Here is a 20,206-nt window from a genome sequence, read left to right as displayed (position 1 = left end):
GAATTTCTCTGAGTTGCGCGGCTAACCAGAAGCAAAAGGGATTCATTACAAAGGGCGAATAAAAACTAATGCAAGTGCAAGCAGTGCGGCCATTCCTTTACGGCCATTTTTATTGAGTGTGTAGTCATTAGAGTGGCTTGGGCTCATCAGGCGTATGCGAGATTATTTAGTGTTCCATATTTTCAATTAACAGATCACTTTGTAGAGATCTGTTTTAACATTGACACGAAAGAGTATTTTTTTTTCCTGGTTTATAATATCCAGTTTAAATGCCCAGTGATGCAATGTTGTAAAACAATAAAACATGAAAACTTCCCGGGGGGGGGGGGGGGGGTGGAGGTGTGGTGAATGATATTTATAGGCACTATATTAAGAAATATACAAAATGCATTAATGATTTAAATGAAGGGATTAAAAGTAACATTAGCAAATTTACTGATGACACAAAGCTGTGTGGCAGTGTGAAATGTCAGGAGGATGTTATGAGAATGCAGGGTGACTTGGACAGGTTGGGTGAGTGGGCAAATGTATGGCAGATGCACTTTAATGTGGATAAATGTGAGGTTATCCACTTTGGTGGCAAGAACTGGAAGGCAGATTACTATCTAAATGGAGTCAAGTTAGGAAAAGGGGAAGAACAATGAGATCTAGGTGTTCTTGTACATCAGTCAATGAAAGCAAGCATGGAGGTACAGCAGGCAGTGAAGAAAGCTAATGGAATGCTGGCTTTAATAACAAGAGGAATTGAGTATAGGAGTAAAGAGGTCCTTCTGCCGTTGTACAGGGCCCTGGTGAGACCACACCTGGAGTATTGTGTGCAGTTTTGGTCTCCAAATTTGAGGAAGGAAATTCTTGCTATTGAGGGAGTGCAGCGTAGGTTCACAAGGTTAATTCCAGGAATGGCGGGACTGTCATATGTTGAAAGATTGGAGCGACTGGGCTTGTATACACTGGAATTTAGAATGATGAGAGGGGATCTGATTGAAACATATAAGATTATGAAGGGATTGGACACATTGGAGGCAGGAAGCAAGTTCCCGCTGATGGGTGAGTCCAGAACAAGAGGCCACAGTTTAAGAATAAGGGGTAGGCCATTTAGAACAGAGATGCGGAAAAACATTTTCACCCAGAGAGTGGTGGATATGTGGAATGCTCTGCTCCAGCAGGCAGTGGAGGCCACGTCTCTGGATGCATTAAAGAGAGAGTTAGATAGAGCTCTTATAGATAGCGGGGTCAAGGGATATGGGGAGAGGGCAGGAACGGGGTACTGACTGTGTATGATCAGCCATGATCACAGTGAATGGCGGTGCTAGCTAGAAAGGCCGAATGGCCTACTCCTGCACCTACTGCCTATTGTCTATTGTCTATTAAGAAACAGGAGCTGCAGCTTCACAATGTTCGACTCATACAATTGAATGAGGAGGTGATAGCTGGAGCTACCGGGTGGTAAACGCTGCTAGATTACAGGTGACAGGTAACTGGGTGAAGGTGTGGAGAAGGAAGGCAAATCCACAGCCGATGAAAAATACACCTGGTACCATTCCTGTCAATAATAGGTATACAACTTTAGATATTGTTGAGGCTATGACCCACTGGGGTCAGACACAGTGAATGGATCCCTGGCGCTGAGTCGGATGGTGTTGCTTAGAAGAGCAGAGATGTGAAGAGGACTGCATAATTGAAAGAAGATTCCTTAATCATATGAACAAGGACGAGATTATGCGGACGCGATAGAGACCCACGGATGGTATGTTGCCTCCCTGGTGCCATGGTTAGGGATGTCTCAACTGGGGTCCACTGTGTTCTCAGGGGTGAGGGTAAGCAACCAGAAGTCTTGGTGCATATTGGCACCAATAACATCGGCAGACAAGGTGAGGTGGTCCTGGAGCGAAGTTAGGGAGTTAGTAGAGAGCTGAAAAACTCTGACTTTCAGGGTAGCAATCACTGGATTCCAGCCTAAGCCACGTACCAGCTAGGGTATGAATAGGATGATCTGACAGGTGAACGCGAATTGCGGAACTGATGCGAGGTGTAGGGGTTCAGATTTACGGATCATTGGGATCTCTTCTGGGGCAGATACGGCCTGCACAAAAGAGACGGATTACACTTTAACCGGAAAGAGTTCATTATCCTTGCGGGGCGGTTTGCTAGTGTTGCTCGTGCGGCTTTGAAATAATTTGGCAGCTGGGTGGGAATTGGAGTGACGTGCCGATGATGAGGTAGTTGGCTTAGAAGCAAAGTTATTGTGTAGTGAAACTCCTAGTAAAGAGAGGCCGATGACCGGGCAAAACTGTAGTCAACAACATGCGATGTAAAAGGAAGAGAAAACCCAAAAGGATTAACATAGGACTGAATGTGTTCTATTTGACCACGCACAGTGTAAGGAATGAGGCAAATGAACTTGCAGCGCAGTTACAGATTGGCATGTGTAATGTTGTAGGCATCATTCAATCATAGGTAAATGAAGATGGTAGCTGGGATCTTAACGTGCATGGCTATACATTGTATCGAAAGGCGAGGAAGGAAGGCATAGGGGTTGGTGTGGCTCTGTTGCTAAAAAATGAAATTAAATCATTAGGAAGAGGTGACATAAAGTCGGAAGGTGTTGAATTGTTGTGAGTGAAGCTAAGGAATTGCAAGAGTAAAACGATCCAGATTGGATTTATATAGAGACTACCAATCGTGGGAAGGATGTGGTCCACAATTCACAACAGAGGTAGAAAATAAATGCTAAAAGGGCCATTTTACTATAGTCATGGGGGATTTCAATATGCGGGTAGATTGGAAAAATCAGGTTTTGTTCTGAACCCCAAGAGCAACTCCTGTTGAGCCCGGCAGGGGAACTGCTAATCTGGATTAGGTGTTGTGCAATGAACCGGAATTGATCATAGATATTAAGGTTAACGGACTACTACGGGCAAGTGATCATAATATGATCGAATTCAACCTGACATTTGAGAGGGAGAAGCTAAAGTCAGTCGTATTAGTACTAGAGTGGATCAAAGGGAATTTCAGAGGTATGAGAAAGGAATTAGCTATAATAGTTTGGAAAGGTACGCCCGGATCTTACGGTAGAACAGCAACGACTGAAATTTCTGAAAGCAACTCGAGTTCATCAGGATATATACATTGAAAATAAAAGAATTATTCTGAAGGTAGCATGTCACAACCGTGGCTAATAAGAGAAGTCAAAGCCAACAAGAAAGCCAGTGGGAAGGTATATAATAGAGCAAAATAGTGGGAAGTTAGAGGATTGGGAAGTTTTTAAAAACAAACAGATCTCAGCTAAGAAGTCATTAGGAAGGAAAAGACGGAATACCAAAGTAAGCTAGCTCACAATATTAAGGAGGATACCAAATCTTCCCTCAGATTCATAAAGGGCGAAAGAGAGGCGTGAGTTGAATCCGGACCACCGTAAATGATGACGGAGAAGTTTGTGAAGCTGTCATTACTAGGGATAAAGTTGTTAAGGTGTTAAGATAGATCAATCACCAGGTGTAGACCATAGGAATCTATAAGAGGTGGCTAAGGAGATCGTGGGGGCATTAGCAATAATATTAAAATAAAAGGTCTGTATTCTGGATTTGTTCCAGAAAACTCTTCAGGAGGGATGCAGCAGAAAGGAAATTATAAACTAATTAATCTGTACTCAGAGGTTGCGATGACATTGGACTGTTAAAGATGTAATTTCGTGGTACTTGAAAGCATATGAGAAAACAACAACAGGCCGTAGTAAGCATGATTTCTTCACATAGAGTGGATAATGAAGTAGGTTTTCAAAACTTGCAGAGAGATTTAGGCCAGTTAGAAGAGTGGGCTGAACGATGACAGATGGAGTTTAATGCTGATAAGTGTGAGGTGATACATTTTGGCAGGAATAATCCAAATAGGACATGCATGGTAAATAGTAGGGCATTGAAGAATGCAGTAAGTTACGGGGTATGTAACAAGTGGGGGTCCTGAACAAAACGGATGGAAATAGGGACCAGAGCTACCCTCCCCCCCGGGAACTATGCTGCTAATGAGAGAGAGATGAAGAATAGAGGTAAAGGCATTTGCTACAGATTAGAGAGAGAGAGAGAGACGTCTGATTTATGTATTATGACTTCTTCCCTGATTATTTACCTTTTGCTACAAGGACGCTTCTTTGCTCGTTAACATTCCTGAGGAGACAGCAGGGAGTGGACTAGTTTGATGGACATGGTCATATTGACTTGACGGATGGCTGATACCCCGTCAATGGGGATAAAAAGACGGATGTGGGAAGACACCTTCAGACACACCAGTGGACACTGAAAGAGTGTTGTGCACCGACAGGAAGGTGGGGGCTTAAAGGACCAAATCAGAGATCGGTCACAAAGCTCAGAGTGTGAAGGAAGACCGGTGGGGACTTGTGTGTGTGTCCACTCATGCCAGAGTGACGAGCCCGCCACTGTAAAACGGTCTAGCCTGGAACGGAAGGGTCATATCCAATGGCCCCAACGGTACAACGGAACAAGAAGACAACGGAAGATGTGCCTGCTGCAGCTGCTCAACTCTCGCTCTCTCTGTAACATGCAACACAACAACTAACTCAGCACAAACTGAACTGAACTGAACTCTATATTCCGTTATGACTATTCATTTACCTCTAGACTTTGATACTGTTGATTCTCATTCCTACACTTCTGTTTTTATTATTGCTAACCTGTTTTATATGTATATTTGCATTATTGCGACTGTATTTCTTAGTTTACTAATAAACACTTTTTGTTACAGTACCACCAGACTCCAACGTATCCTTCCATTTCTGCTGGTCTGTTAACCCAGTTACGGGGTACGTAACAAATAGAACAAAAGTGTTCTAGGAATAATGGTGCATAGTTCCCTGAAGGTGGAATCTCACGTGGATATGGTGGTGAAGAAATATTTGGTATACTGGCCTTTATAAATCGGAGCATTGAGTATAGTTTTTGGGATGTAATGTTAAAATTGTATAAGCCATTGGTAGGCCGATTTTGGAATATTGTGTACAGTTCTGGTCAGCGAATTATAGGAAAGACATCAACAAAATAGAGAGAGCAGAGAAGATTTACTAGAATGTTATCTGGGTTTCAGCACCTATGTTGAACAAGTTAGTTCTTTATTCTTTGGAGCGTAGAAAGTTGGGGGGGCCTTGATAGAAGTATTTAAAATTATGAGGGGGATAGATAGAGTTGACGTGGATAGGCTTTTTCCATTGAGAGCAGGGGAGATTCAAACATGAGGACGTGAGTTGACAGGGGGCAAAAGTTTAAGGGTAACACGAGTGGGAATTTCTTTACTCAGAGAATGGTAGCTGTGTGGAACGAGCTTCCAGTAGAAGTGTTAGAGGCAGGTTGGGTATTGTTATTTAAAGTAAAATTGGATAGGTATATGGACAGGAAAGGATTGGAGGGTTATGGGCTGTGTGCGGACCAGTGGGACAAGGTGAGAGTAAGCATTCGGCACGGACTAGAAGGACTGATATGGCCTGTCTCCGTGCATTAATTGTTATATGGTTATTAGGCATAATCTTGCCTGACCAATCTGTTAGAATTCTTTGTATAAACAACAAGCAGGATAGACAATAGAGAATTGGTTGATTTTGTGTACTTGGATTTTCAAAGAAGGCCTTTGACAAGGTGCGACACGTGAGGCTGCTTAACAAGTTCAGAGCCCATTGTATTACTAGCAGTGGTTGACTGGCAGGAGAATAAGATTGGTCATAAAAAGGGGTCTTTATTGGTTAGCTGCCAGAAACTAGTGGTGTTGCACAGGGGTTTGTGTTGGGACCATTTCTTTTTCTGTTATATGTTAAATATCTGGATGATGAATTGATGGACTGAGACAGAATGACTTAGGCAGACTTAAATCTCTCTCTTTTGATATTACCTGCGCTCTTGGTCACATCCTCTTCTTGTTCGTCAAGTCCCAGAGATCAGGCAAAGTTCAGGGAAAGTACAAAGGCCACTTTATTAGGTGTACCTGAGCATGTATACCTTCTCGTTAATGCAAGTATCTAGTCAGAAAAAAGTATAGCAGGAATGCAATACATAAAACCAGGCAGACATGATCAAGAGTTGGTGCTCAGACAAAATATGCTGAGCTATTCTAGGCAGCTTCTCGGCTGCGTGGTCGGCACAACACTGTGGGTTCGAAGGGCCTGTAATGTACTGTAGATTTCTAAGCACTAAGTGTTTTATGATGAGGTAGGATCTCATTGAAACCTTTCGAATGTTGAAAGACCCTGAAAGAGTAGATGTGGAAAGGCTGTTGCCCATGGTAAGGGAGTCTTGGACAAGGGGGAACTGTGAAACAGAACAGAGGGGCGTCGATTTAAAACAGAGACGTGTAGAAATTTCTTTCGTCAGAACGTGGCGAATTTGCGGAATTTGATACCACAGCAAACTGTGCAGGTCAGGTCAGGCTGTTGGGAAGATTTAAGGCAGAGCTTGATAGGTTTTGACGTACACAGCATCGAATGTGTCAGAGAAAAGACCTGGCTGTGTAGCTGCAAAAGTGAAATAAAATGACTGAATGGCACGATTCTCCAAGTGGGCTAATGCTGCTCCGAAGTCTTATCGTCTTATGGTCTAAAAACTGTAGAACAGGTACTGGAAGAAAAGAATGAATGCAAGAGGACATTTAAGATAGTAACTAAGACATATGAAAGAAGGCAAAAATTTGGTCTAAAGTTGAGGAGAATCCAAAGAACTTCTGCAAACATATTAAGAGGAAAAAAATATTACAGAACAAGATTGTTCCCCTTGAATATCAGCGTGGTCATTTTTGCATGGAATCAAAAGAGTTCGTTCGATGTTGAAGTATATTTCGTTACATTTTTATTTACTCGGGCAAAGAACAGAGTCCATGGGAGTGAGGCTTGGGCCGCTGGGTATTGTCTGACTATCATTTCGATATCGTGTAGATGACGCTTAATATCCCGCTACAGCTTTATGTCTTGTGACAATGACCTTAGATAGCAGTCACTTAAAACAGAACTTCACATAAACATTTACTCCTCAAAGTCAAATTTACTTGCAGATCTGCACAGGTGCCGTAAAAAAAACTTGCAACATTATCACAGGCACACAGTATCAAATGAGCTGCATTCGCTAATAAACCATAAAACCATTTAACAACTACGGCACGGAAAAAGGCCATATCGGCCTGTATAGTCCGTGCCAAACGCTTACACTCACCTAGTCCCATTGATCTGCACTCGCCCATAACCCTCCATTCCTTTCCTGTCCATATTCATATCCAATTTTAGTTTAAATGACAATACCGAACCTGCCTCTACCACTTCTACTGGATACTTGTTCCACACAGCTAACACTCTCTGAGTAAAGAAATTCCCCCTCGTGTTACCCCTAAACTTTTGCCCCCTAACTCTCAACTCAGGTCCTCTTGTTTGAAGCTCGCCTACTCTCAATGGAAAAAGCCTATCCACGTCAACTCTATCTATCCCATTCATAATTTTGATTACCTCTATCAAGTCGCCCCTCAACCTTCTACGCTCCAAAGAATAAAGACCTAACTTGTTCAACCTTTCTCTGTAACTTTGGTGCGGAAACCCAGGTAACATTCCAGTAAATCTTCTCTGTACTCTATGTGTTTTGTTGATATCTTTCCTGTAATCCGGTGGCCAGAACTGTACACAACACTCCAAATTCGGCCTTACCAATGCCGTGTCCAATTTTATCATTACATTCCAACTCCTATACTCAATGCTGTGATTTATAAAGGCCAGCATATGAAAAGCTTTCTTCACCACCCTATCCACATGAGATTTCACCTTCAGGGAACTATGCACCATTATTCCTAGATCACTCTGTTCTACTGCTTTCTTCAATGCCCTACCATTTACCATGTATGTCCTATTTTGAATATTCCTATCAAAATGTAGCACCTCCCACAACTGCCATATTTCAGCCCACTCTTCTAACCGGCCTAAATCTCTCTGCAAGCTTTGAAAACCTACTTCACTATCCAAGACGCCACCTATCTTAGTATGATTTGCATGCTAACTAGTCTAATTTACCACTCCATCATCCAGATCATTAATGTATATGACAAACAACATTGGACCTAGTACAGATTCCTGAGGCACACCACTGGTCACCGGCCTCCAACCTGACAAACAGTTATCCACCACCACTCTCTGGCATCACCCTTCCAGCCACGATTGAATCCATTTTACTACTTCAATATTAATACCTAACGATTGAAACTTCCTAATAACCTTCCGTGCAGAACCTTTTCAAAGGCCTTACTGAAGTCTATATAGACAGCATCCACTGCTTTATCCTTGTCAAATTTCCTCTTCAAAAAAATTCAATAAGATTTGTCAAATATGACCTGCCACACAAAATTCCATGTTGACTGTTCCTAATCAGACCCTGTCTGTCCAGATAATAAAGCATACAATGAATTCAAATTATACTCTATGACCGTAAAAAATGGTAGATGCTGAATATCCAAGCAACTTACGAAAAATGCTGTAGAAACTCAGCAATCCGTGCAGGTTCTATCGAAATAGTAAACAGTCGAAGTATCGGGCCAAGACCCTTCATCAGTACTTGAAAGAAGATGAGAAATTTGAGCAAGAAGGTGAGATAAAGGAGGAAGAAGTACAATTCAGTAAGAGAGATGTGATTGCAGGAATGGAGAACAAGTGAAGAAAACAGCTAGAACCACTCATCCACAAGCACATCTTTCCATCTCCAGTAACTTTCTGCATTCCGGTTCTCCCGATGCTTTCTTCTGGATATCGGTGAGCACCGACGCAGATTAGGAGACCGTTTCTATTAGACGAGCTCATAGGCTTGTTCCGTCAGAAAAAATAGCGGGATACCCCACAATTCTACTTTCAATTCTCATTCTGGTAGATTAGTCCATGGCCTCTGATCCTGCTGCGATGAGGGCACACTAAAGTTGGAAGAACAGCATCTTATATTTCTTGTGAGTGATCTCTATCTTGATGGCATAAACATCAATTTCTCGAAGATCCGGTGATTGCCTCTCTAGATTTAACATTCTCATTCATATTTCAGTCTATCACCTTACCAGACCTTCACCTTCTTGGGGTGGCCCTTCCCCTTCTATGACGTCTACCCACTCCTATCAGATTCCCAATTCTTCAGCCCTTCATATCTTTCAGTTACCAACTTCCTATTTGTTAACTGTACTCCACTGCCGGTTTCACCCATCACTTACCACCTTGTAATTCTTTCCCCACTCCCCAGTCTTCTTGCTCTAACTTCTCATCTTCTTTCCAGTTCTGATGAGGGTTATCAACCCGAAACATCGACCGTTTATTACTTTCCATAGATGCTCTATTGCCTGCTAAGTTCCTTCAGCATTCTGCGTGTACTGCTCAAATAATACACTATTTTTTAACTTACGTACAGCCAGTTACACCACTGGCATTTAGAGCAACAGGGAAGGTCTTCCACCTCTGTCTCTCTTTGACCAATTTCGGTCTCGGTCTTGTTGGGTTTTAGGATTTCTACAGCGGGCCACTAGCATCCTCTTGGTTTCCACCACTATTGGCTATGCGACTATAGGGTGGAGGCACAGGAATGCCGTTAAGCACAGATGCAGAAGGATTCTTCATTATAATTTCCGTAGTAGTACTCTTTGACCAGATGGGGTTGTTAGGCTTGAGCTGAACCCCGAACCTGCAGCAACTGGTGACCCGTCATTGTCTGGCCTAGACGCTTTGAACTGCTTGGCATGGGTGATTCTACCAAGTGCAAGAACACAAAGCCCTGACTCAGGCAAACAGAGTTGTCTGGGTCACAGAGGCACGCAAGCCTCCAAACCACGACGAAGTTGCAGTCCTGTTCGAGGATAGTAGTATTTGATATTTATGGGCCGTGAACTGCTTCATGCAGTAAAGCTGTCAGGATGCTAGTCACCGGTTAAATTACGAGGATGGTTGCAGAAATTCAGCTTTTAATCATTTCAAAAATAAAGGTAAAATAAGGAAACCGAAATTTGTCGATAGTAGCAACCCAAAATTAAAAATTGAGAACGCTAGCAGTAGTAAAATGAAAGTGATTGGTCATCCAATCGAAATATTACTAGGGAGTCTTCGTCTGTTTGCCCGATCTGTGACTATTCTTGCATTCTCGGTATAAAATCAAGATATCACACATGGGACGAATGCAAAGCCTGTTTTTCCTCGTCGTAGGGAAATTAAGGAATAGAGGTGATTGGTTTAACGGGAGAAGAGAAATATTTACCAGGAAACCGAGGAGCCAGTTTTTTATACAGAGGGCAGCGGGTAGATTGAATGAAATGTCAAAAGAAATAATTGAGCCAGGTACAATTACAGCATTATGAAGATAGTTGTACAGTGACAGGTTAGATGGATATGGGCCAATTTATCCTCTATGGCACAAGCATGGCACAACCTTAGAGCTATTAATCCTGTGGATATTCAGAGACTTTTTCCCAGGGTTGAAATGGCTAACTCAAGAGGGCGCAGCTTTAAGCTGCTTGGATGTAGGCTGAGAAGATATCAGTGGCACGGTTTTTCACAGAGGGGGCTGAGTGCGTGTAATGGGCTGCCGGCAACGGTAGTAGAGGCAGATACGATAGGGACTTTTAACAGACTCTCGGATAGGTACATGGAGCTCGGAAAAATAGAGGGCATGTGTTACACTAGGTAATTTATAAACTAAGTACATGTTCGGCTCGGAATACTGGAACTAAGGGGTTGTATTGTTCTGTAGGTTTTCTATGATTCTAAGCATTATGAACATGTTGCTTCCGAAAATGTGCTAATGAACGGAGGTTACTGCCGAAAGGTCTGTTGTTGCATGGTACAACCCTATGACCGCTAACATAGGACAGTCGAGGTACTCGTTAGGCTTTGGTCATCGACTGGCCGTTTTCCCACCGAGCCCAAATTATTTTCGCTGTTTTTCTATTTCACTTGTGCTTTCTGACCAGGTTAGCTATTTTGCCACGTGTGCATGTCTCAGCTTACGGCGCGAATTTCCTCCTTTCTTTCGAACGAGCCCAAGTGATTATTTTCAGACTAAAGCCCTGGCGCAACTTTCAACCGTTTTGGATAGACTTGGATTGGAACCGTGAGAAGTGACAACAGTCAAATTTTCAGCCGTGACAGGTACGTAGAACACACCAAGTAATTCAAACGCAGTCCAGTCTTTTTTTTAATGTAAATTATTGGTTGATCGATGTCATGTTCCATCGTCTGCGTCTTCCTCTGGTAGGTTTTGCATTACATTCAATCATTAAATTCCACAACGAAAGCCGGGGAAAGGGGACATTTCGACAAAGACGGGGACTTGCTGGTTACGTACGACATTATGATCTGGCATGTGAATGGCCGGGGAATCCAAATGTTTTGATAGTAGGAAATTATGACGGATGAGCGCCTTCAGCTGAACAAGTCATAATAAATGATGGATCGATTGTTTGGACTGCTGGCCACAGAGAGGTAATGTATGAAAATGTGGCTGTAGTGTGAACAAAATAATTTTGAAATTAAGGGCCAACTTTCTTTCTGTTAAGTACTCACATCGTTCATAAAGCAACTGGACAGCAGAACTAAAGGTATTCTCGACTTTATATTAAAATGTCCAAAGTACAGTATATATTTTTGATTAAAGAAGGACAGAACAGTTAATTCTGTCTGTCTCTCTTTCTCCTTGATTTTCTTACACACACACTGGCATACAACTCGATGTGTCTATATATCTGTCTCTCTACCTCTCCGCTTTTAGAACTTCTTGATGTCAGTCATATGTTTTTGAAGCCATTCCCCATTCTCAATGATGCTGTTGCATTTATACATTACCTGAATTACTGATGGAAAAATTGTGACGCATGCGTTACTGTTTTCTCTGGATACCGCAGTCAATGTACGATTAGCCAAGATAGAGAAATTCACAGAGCTACAGTCAGACACTATCTACCGTTTAACGATTTGACCCACACCTCCAAGTCCTTTCCGCATAACAGACATATCAAATTATCTATTAAACGTTGTTATTCCAAATTGCCTGAACCACTACCAACGATTTTTCCCCATGTACCCACTAATTTATGTGAGGAGATTTGCCCATCAAGAGATTTTTTACAAATCTGTCCCCTCTCAGCTTAACCCTATGCCTTCTAGTTTTTACTGCCCACAACAGTGAGAATTTCTTTGAAAAAGACGATCCTAACAGCTTGTCATTCTGTACGACGACGTACCAGGACTCTTTGTTCCAAAACTGTTTCCCTGGACCAAGAAAAGCAGTTCGCAAAGGACAGCTTATTTTTTGCTTTGACTGCATCACGTGCTCCCAAAGGGCGATAAGTAACATCCCAGTCATGGAGGAATAATAACTTAATTGTTCAAGTATTCGCAGGCGTCTGTGTCCCGCTTATTAAATCAACTTGGCTTTCCTTCTTTGAAAATTCAATTCTGCGTATTAGTTGACCAAGCGAATTCCTGGTCCAATGCATACAGAAGGAAGATGACTTTCTCTCGTTTGCGGAGGTGATGGGGATTGTTCACACCGTGATGCCGCTGATCGGAAATTGCATCACTGCCACGATAGGCGGCATTTTCTTGCTTCACAAAGACACTCTGATCGTGAAGGCCAACGATTAGGAACTCAGTTTCCTTCACCTCTTTGCACTGAGCCTTTGCTTCCTCTGTTCAATCACATTCATTGGTGAGCCGACTGCATGGTCCGGTATACTACACCACACCACGCTTGGCGTTACTTTTGTACTCTGTGTCTCCTGCATTTCAGGAAGACTATTGTTGTAACAACTCAACCCGGCGATAATATGGCCAAATGGTTTGGTCCCCTACAACAACGCCTGATCGTGTCTGTTCTTACGCTGCATAATATGTAGCGTCTGGCTCATCAAATTCCAACCCATCCCTTTAAAACATGGCCTATTCGAACGAAGTGATTTTTCTGCAATATGATGAGAGGTCTCATGTCGCATTTTACTGCCTCCTGGGCTACATTGACTGCCTCCTATTGGTTTCTTTTGCCGTTACCTTTTTGGAACAAAATTTGCCGGACAATTTCAACGAGGCGAAATACATTACATGTAGCAATGTAAATTTTTGGTCCTGTTTCGATATCGTTCATTCCGGCTTGTATCAGTTCTCCCGGGAAATTCACTGTGGCCGTGGAAGTGTTTGCCATTGTGGTTTCTAGCTTCGGCTTACTTTTCTGTATCGTTGCGCCTAAATGTTACATCATATGGTTAAAGCCGGAGGAAAATAGTAAGAGACATTTGATGGGGAAAGTCTTTTCGTTAAAAAATATATATATAACGTTTTGTATGTATTGGTTTATTATTTTCAAATGTATCGACTTATAATGAAAAACTTATCTTGCATGCTGTTCATACCGATCAAATCATCCTGGTAGGACAAACGCAATGTGAAACATAGCAACATGGAAACAGAGAAAACCTACTACACCACACAGGCTCTTCGGTCCACAAAGTTGTGCCGAACATATACCGACCTTATAAATTACTAGCTTACCCATAGCCCTCTATTTTACTAAGCTCCGTGTGCTTGTCTGAAAGTCTCATAAAAGCTCCTATCGTATCCGCCTTCACCACCGTGCCAGCAGCCCATTTCATGCACCTAATACCCTCTGAGTAAAAAAAAATTACCACTGACATCTCCTCTGTACCCACTCCCTAGCACAATAAACCTATGTGCTCGTGTGGCAACTATTTCACCCCTGGGAAAATCTTCTGACTATACACACGATCAATGTGTGGGTAACCAATAAAATGCAAGTTCGTCGGGTTGTGGATTAAGAGGCTGTGTACTACACAATTTTGATAAGGAAAACTTCGGACATAAAATCTTCTTCGCTTTAGTTACTTTGTTCCCCTTTATTGAATTCCTGCCATCGTGGGATGTAATCGGGAAATACCGATGATCTACAGTGAATGAATTGGTGGTGTCACTGTACAATAAATATGTTTCAACTGGTGTCGAATTAAAACGGGTCCTCTGCTTCCTTTTTGAAGCAAAGAGCCCTTCATCAAACATTGAGAATGTAATATTTTGTACGAAACGGTGAGAGATGCTCATCAAGTCAAGTCAAGTCAAGTGACTATTCATTGTCATTTCGACCATGAGTGCTGGCGTAATACACAATAAAAACTAGACAACATTTTTCAGTACCATGGTGCGACATGAACAATACAAAAACCACACTGAAATACCTAAACCAAAACAAAAACTGCACTAGACTACAGACCTAACCAGGACTGCATAAAGTATACAGGACAGTGCAAGCATTATAATCAATAATAAACCAGACAATAGGCACAGCAGTGGGCAGTAGGTTGGTAGTCCAATGGCTTAGGAGAAAAGCTGTTACTTAAATAAACAGCTGAATGGTGGCGTCCGGGATTCCGTCCCTTTTTATACTCCCGCCGAGTATTTAGTTGCCACAGATGCAGTCCAATTTAATGTCCAATGGAGAGCAGAATAGACCGGGACCACAAGCGTCAGGCGACTCTGAGGACTGCATGCCCGATTCCCTCAGCAAGCAGACATTGGAGAGCAGAATGGACGGGAGAACTGGCCGGCTAAAGCTTGCTTTTTTTTCAGGCACGGACTCCTGCTTGCACGCCTCACTTCCGCTTCCTCGCACAACGCTTACGATGTCCCCAACTCTGGCCACCGGCTTCAGGCGAATGTGAGGACTGCAGGCCCAATTCCCTCAACAAGCTGAGGTCGGGCAATCTAACCAGCAGATTTTCATGAAGGTTTGCTTTAGGGTGATCTCTGTATTGTAGCAGTATCTGGCGATGGTAGATAGTCGCTCTATTTCCCGTTACATCCCTCGTGGGTATCTTGTCACTGTCTTATGACTATGATGTAAATGAGTATCTGTTGAGCATGATGTAATGGTCTTGTGATGGTGGGGCGATGTAATTTCCTGTCAGTGTGAGATCACATGATGTAACTTCCCGCCAGTGTGAGATCACGTGATGACATGTTCTCAACTGATATGAAAAGCCTGCAGTGACGCAGGCGTTTTTGTGTTGAGACGTCGGTTAAGTCGTCAGTTACTCCGTATTCTGCGTATTAGGTTTCATGACGCAGTTTTGTTTTAAGTGGAGTCTTACTTTCTATCTTAAGTCTTAAATGTTATTGTCGGCAGTTTCACCAAACTTTACCAGTTTTAGTTTGATCTATCTTGCAATTCAGTTGGAGAGTGAAGAATTTACCAAAGTACGAAAACCCGAAGGATCAAGTAAAGTTCGGCAGTTTAATACAGGATCGACCTTGTTGGATCTTCGTTTAAGGAAGTAGTGATCTGCATCCGAGATAACCCCTGCCTGTAATAGCAGAAAGGGTTGGGGCAGTGTTATTTACCAAGGAAAAGGTCAGTTCCTTTAAGCCTTTTTTATTTCCTTCATCGTGTGTCTTTCGGGCAAGGGATATTTCGGTTGGGATCAGCAGTAACGTCACGTCGTCGAGGAATTCATTACTTCAGGAAAGTCTCTCCTATTTGAGCTTATAAATCATTTGCACTTTCGTATTTATCGCTTTAAGAAGTGTTCAAGTTGCCAAATAGCAGATAACTTCCGTCTAAGTTAGTCGTTTGTTTACTTTTTCTTTTTGTTGAGCGGAGTTAAATAAATGATTATTTGTTTATGAAAATATCTGTCTCAATTCTATATTCATTGTTGCCGGATGTACCGTTACATACCCATAGCCCTAAACCCTAATTGTGCCTTAAAATTAAATTTAAAAAAAAATAAAGTAGCACCAGATCCGAAAGGTCGCTGCTGCCGTGTCCCACGCTCATCGAATAATATTATTCGAATCTTAGATTTACTATGGTATAGAAAAGAAATACAGTGTTCTGTATGACAATCAGTGCAAATAGATTTCTTCCGCAAATGGAAGGAATACCGTGTACCATCTGTGGCTAGACAGCAGTAATAAAGACTGTAGATCAAACTTAAAATAATTTATAGGACCGGAAGGCAAGACAAGCTCAGAATTCAACATGTGAAAATTAGCGGAGAAATTTTGCATCAAACGCAAAAATAAACTATCAAAGTTTCGACAGAAATGATGAAAGGAAAGGATTATCAGATTTGACAGGAGTTCCTAAGAGAGTGAGAATGAGATCATTTTCTTTGGAAACTGTCAGATAAATGTAAAAGTTTTCTTCACTGACGGCAAAAGGAAAAGTGCATTTTATATCAGAATCTGGATAGTATAACACGGTAGTCAGTTATTATTGCATTGTCATAGTTACTATTAAAATAACTTTAGTCGCATGTTTAAATGTAATTTTTAATGTAATGTTGATCACCTCTCAACTTGAAATTAAAACAATATTTGTGAATGAGAAACAGGGTTTTTTAGGAGTGACCACAGCGGATAAATATTCCTCCCTCAACGCCAGTTTCTAAATCCTATTCACAAGACTACCCCTGTAGACACACTGTGTTACCTGCACATGCCCCACTGAATTTATCTTTCCATCATTTTCATTCACCCCCATGTCCAGTCCATTTCTACCAATATCTGGAGCTCGGGGTTTGTAACATTAAGATTTCTTGTTGTTACCATATTAGTTAAGTCATTCGCGGGCATACAGGACGTCACAAAGAAGACATGATAGCAACTTTACTTCCTTAAAGATATATGCATATTGGATGTTGTCAAACTTTGTTTACGTATGTGTTTTCAGAAACTATATTGTATATTTTTAATTTCCTCTAAATGCATGCACGAAAATGAATCTCCGTGCAGAATACACAAGCGGATGATTCCTATGGAGGGGGCTTCCAGAATTGGAGGTTATGGCCTCAAAATTCAGGGGCAACTGTTTGGATTAGGTGTAAGGAAGTTTTTTTTCTTTTAGCCAGAAAGTAGTGGATCTGTAGAACGTTCTGCTACAGAATGCGGTGCAGGCGAAGTTCGTGGGTACATTGAAGAGGAAGTTGGTAGTTTCTTGATTAGTCAGGGCATCAGAACAAATGGCGAGAAAGGCAGCTGAATGAGGTTTCTTGGTATCCGTAATCAGCCATGATAAAATGGCGGACAAGACTTGATGAGCCAAATGTCCTCATTTTGATCCTATAATCTTATATGGTGCCATATCCGTAACGTCACAATAAATTTACTTTGAACTTTGAACCCCGCATGCCACAACTACTTCGAATATTTTCAATTCCTCAGCCCCCCACCATTGAATTTCACAAGAGACGTCCAGTACACTTCTACTTCTCAAATAGAATGATCCAATAGCTCTCTACTTCTTTCCAGAAGACAGGCAAAACCAGCTCCCTTCGACCGACGCCCACCTCCGCCTGGCAGTTCATAATAAGGAAACAGCTTTTACCGACATTCGGAATTATACTCCAACTTGCAAATCGCATACCTACTTGCATAAGCCCCGGAGATATCTGTCGTTTCGTTCACTACGGTGAACAATCCATATTTCAATAGCCAGGCTGTAAAGACCAAATCCCTTCTACTTTGAGAAGAAAACGGGTGCCGCTTCCTCTGTGTGCATTAAACATAATTTTGTCTACAAACTTCCACCGCGCCCACGAGTTCTTTGGATCCATCTCTTCATATCTGACACTTTATTTTTCCCTTTTCTTGGTATCGTAGGCTCCATCTCAGCGGAGAAATTATCAGCGTACATGCAACGAAAAACCACCGACTTCCATCAACTGCTTCCCTGCATCTCCTTCTCCCTCTCACCCATATTCAAAGTAAATTTGCTTTCAAAGTACATCTATGTCATCATTGACAACCCTGCGTTTGATTGTCTTGCGGGAATACTCGATATATTTATGAAACAATGAACATAACAGAGCAATGAAAGACAGATCAATTTTGTGTGTTCAACCATTGTACAAAAGACAAGAATGTGTGTAAATACAAAAGTAAATTCATAACTGAACAACAACAACAACAACAACAACAACAACAACAATAATAATAATAATAATAATAATAATAATAATAATAATAATAATCAAATAAGAAATAAAATGACTATCGAAAATTTGACACGAGGTCATTAAATGTGAGAGTCCATAAGTCGTGGTAACATTTTAATGATTGGGCAAGTGAACCTGAGTACAGCTATGCCCTGTTATTCAGCCTGTTTGCTGATGGATAGGATGGATAGCAAATGTTCCGGAACTTGAGGTGTGAGTTCTGACGCCCCTGTATGTTCTTCCCAACAGCAGAAATGCGAAGATAACATGTCCTGTGTGGCAGGGAACTCTGATCATTAATGCTCCTTTCTGCAAAATATGTTTCTTGCAGATAGGATGAATAGTGATGAGGACTATGCCCGTAATGAACCAGGGCGTATCCATTACATTTAGTAGGATTTTACTTTGAGGGACATAAGTGTTTCCACACCAGGGAGTCTTGCAGTCAGTCACTATACACTGCACTTCACATCTAGACAAGTTTGCCAAAGTTTTAACTGTCATGCTGAAACTTCACAAACCACTAAGGAAAAAAAAAGGCCTACCATGTATTTTTCATACTGGGGCCATTCACTCTAATAACACCGAGGAATCTAACGTTACTCACACTCTCCAACTCTGATCCTCCAATGGAAACTGGTTACTAGCCTCTTGTTTCTTTCTTTACAACTCAGCAGCATTAACAATAAATTCTCTAGTTTCACCTGAGAGCTCGCTCCCTGCCCTGTCTCTCTTTCTGCTTGATCTACCTAACAGCGTGTCTTTTTCTCCTCTTCCGCCGTCTGTGTCTGTACAAAATTCAGAAACTCGACCACTGGTCTCCCTTCCTGCACTGTTCCCATCCGCACACCCTCCTCTGTTTTTGAATCCATACTCCACTTTCTCTTCTATCTTCTTCACCCAGATGTGGCATCCACCTATCAGCTCACAAGGTCTAGCGTTATTAGCACTCTATCGTCCCCAAACTGACTCTCACCTATCCTCATTGCTTATTGTACCAGATTCAGTTTCGCTTTGCAAAAGCCTAGCGTGGTGTCTCGATGCGTTGATCAGACAGAATACTTCATAGTGAATAAAGTTCTCGTTGATTCGTTAACATAGAAGATATATCCTATGGTATTTGGAATTGCTAAATTGTGAAATTGATTTAGTACTCTCACATTTGCCGAGGTACAGAAAAGAGAACTATTTCTGACTGACATCCATACCGATCATTTCATTACATCACTACATGGAGGTAGTTGCAATAACAAAATATAGACTAATCATACAGAGATAGGGCAGTGTAAGCTGACAAAAAAGTGTAAGGGAAGTGTCGAGTTGGAATGTGAGATTAAGAATGCATATTATTCTACATGAGGTCGGTTGGATAGACTTCTCAGAGTGGAGTGGAGTTTTCTTGTTCTTGGTACAACTCTTCTGCTCGATTGGAAGGGAAGTGAATGACGGGAAGAAATAGATGTTTTTAACAAGCGATATCTCTGGAGTATAACTCTCACTTATAAATTATGTAAAGGAATAGATGAACTGGGCTGATTATTCATCCCAGGAAGGACTAGGCTATTTGCGATTAGTAGGTTGACTCCGGCTGCTTCGTATCTCCTTACGTTGCAGCTGGAAAAGTATCCGGCTTACAGCAAAGATCACAGTGCACTGTAAAGACAAACTGCAGTCTGGTCCCGTCCCTAGTAGGGCTGATACGCATGACAAAAATGGCCTTCCCTATTTCCAGTTCCTCCGTCTCTGCCGCATCTGCTCCCAGGATGAGGCTTTCCATTCCAGGACTTCTCAAATGTCTTCTTTCTTTCAGGATCGTGGTTTCCCTTCTGGCGTCATCAAAGTTGCCCTCACCCGCATCTCCCCCAGTTTGCGCACTTCAGCCCTTAACCCATCCTCCCGTCACCACAACAGGGACAGGGTTCCCCTTGTGCTCACCTACCACCCCACCAGCCTCCAGATCCAACACGTTATCCTCCGCAACTTCTGCCACCTTCAACAGGACCCCACCACCAAGAACATCTTTCCCTCCCTACCCCTCTCAGCTTTTCGCAGGGATCGTTCCCTCCGCGACTACCTGGTCCACACGTTCCTCCCCACAGAACTTCCACCAGGCACTTATCCCTGCAAGCGCAAATGCATACACCTGTCCCCACACCTCCCCTCTTACCACCATTCCGGGCCCCACACAATCCTTTCATGTGAGGCAACACTTCAC

Source organism: Hemitrygon akajei, chromosome 3 (assembly GCF_048418815.1).
Source record: "Hemitrygon akajei chromosome 3, sHemAka1.3, whole genome shotgun sequence".
In the NCBI taxonomy this organism is placed as follows: domain Eukaryota; kingdom Metazoa; phylum Chordata; class Chondrichthyes; order Myliobatiformes; family Dasyatidae; genus Hemitrygon; species Hemitrygon akajei.
This window is presented reverse-complemented; position numbering follows the sequence as displayed.